Source organism: Propithecus coquereli, unplaced genomic scaffold, assembly GCF_000956105.1.
Source record: "Propithecus coquereli isolate 6110/MARCELLA unplaced genomic scaffold, Pcoq_1.0 Scaffold678, whole genome shotgun sequence".
NCBI classification, from domain to species: Eukaryota; Metazoa; Chordata; class Mammalia; order Primates; family Indriidae; genus Propithecus; species Propithecus coquereli.
In genome coordinates, this window is record NW_012152818.1 from 268,242 (window position 1) to 269,741 (window position 1,500).

The window sequence follows — 1,500 nt, forward strand, 5'->3', positions numbered from 1 at the left end:
CCACATCCCAGAATGACTCTAATGAGTCCCAATCCTTGTCTCAGCCCCTCTGCACAAAAGTTACAAACAGAGAAAAACAATTCATTAAAATAAAACTAAAATAAGTCCATAAGGCAGGCTCTCCTTGAGATCCAAGTGCAAAGAAGACGTTGAGAGTTCTCTGGAAGCTCTGTGGGGATTTTATCTGTTACTCCAGAGACAGTTGCCATGACAACTTCATTTCCAAATGCATCTTATGCAGGGCTTCTCCAAAACCATGTTATCTGATGATTCGCTCCAGTACAAGCAGCATTCAAAAAAAAAAAAAAAACAACAACACTATTTTGACCTTTTTCCATTGGTGTAGTACTGTCAACTTCCAAAATTGCATTGCTGAAAATGGCTTCCTTCTTGTATTTATTCATTATTTAAACTATATATTAATAATATACATGTAACATTACAAAGCATGTGAAGATTCACATACAATAAAATATATTTGCATATATGTCTCATGCATGTGCATTAGTTCTCTCAGACTTCCAGTAGATCATCAAGTTGCAGACGTGTGGTCCCAAGCCAAACACGAAGTTCATTAGGTTCCCACCTTTAATAAGAAGCACAAACCTGGCCAGAGAGAAGAGATGGCAGTTGAGAAGACTTCGCGGAAATAGCCTCAATTAGCTCCTGAGAAAGTATTAATAGAAAGAATTAAATTCCTCTATCAGCAGTTCTATGGATTTGCATTATATTTAATATTAAATTGACTTTAATGAGTGCATTTAACAATATATGGTGATATGCAAGGTGCAGAGTTACAAAAGGCATGGTCTGTAGTCTAATAGAGACATCTCCCATACTGGCTCTTCTTCCTACTTCAATCCCTTCATATTTCACCTTTGCCAGGATTCAGTTCCTAACCTTCCACACTTTTTCTGCTTCCTTGAATTCTTGGTGAGCTCATTTGTTTCACAGTTTCAACAATTCCTCTGCATGAATGACTCCCAGATTTATGTCTTTAGTTCTCAATTCCCTTTCAAGCTCCTTTCCTGTGTCACCAATGTCTGTTCTGGATATTTCCAAAAGGCTGTTCTATAGGTCATCCCTAAACTTGAGCACAAAGATGAACACACCCTCTTTTCCCCATAAGTATTAATAGATGTCCTCTCAACCACTCTATTTATTTATTTGGCTGTAATCAATCATGAGAAAGTAGACTGTAGCATTTATAAAGTTGTTCTAAGTTTTGCTTTTTCTAGGACCATACCAGTTACACCTATTATCTCAGAAAAATTATTAGTAGCCTCCCTCTCACTTTGAAATGTATCCTAGTTGAATAAGCATTCAGAGCATGAACTTTGCAATCTGGTGGACATCAGCACAAATCTGGTTCTGCCACTTACTAACTATGTGATCTTGGGAAATTTGTTTAACCCTCTATGAGTTTCTAATATTTTTATCTTAAATGAGGAAAATAACCACAACTTAAAGAATTGTTTTAATTAATAAATAATGTACCTT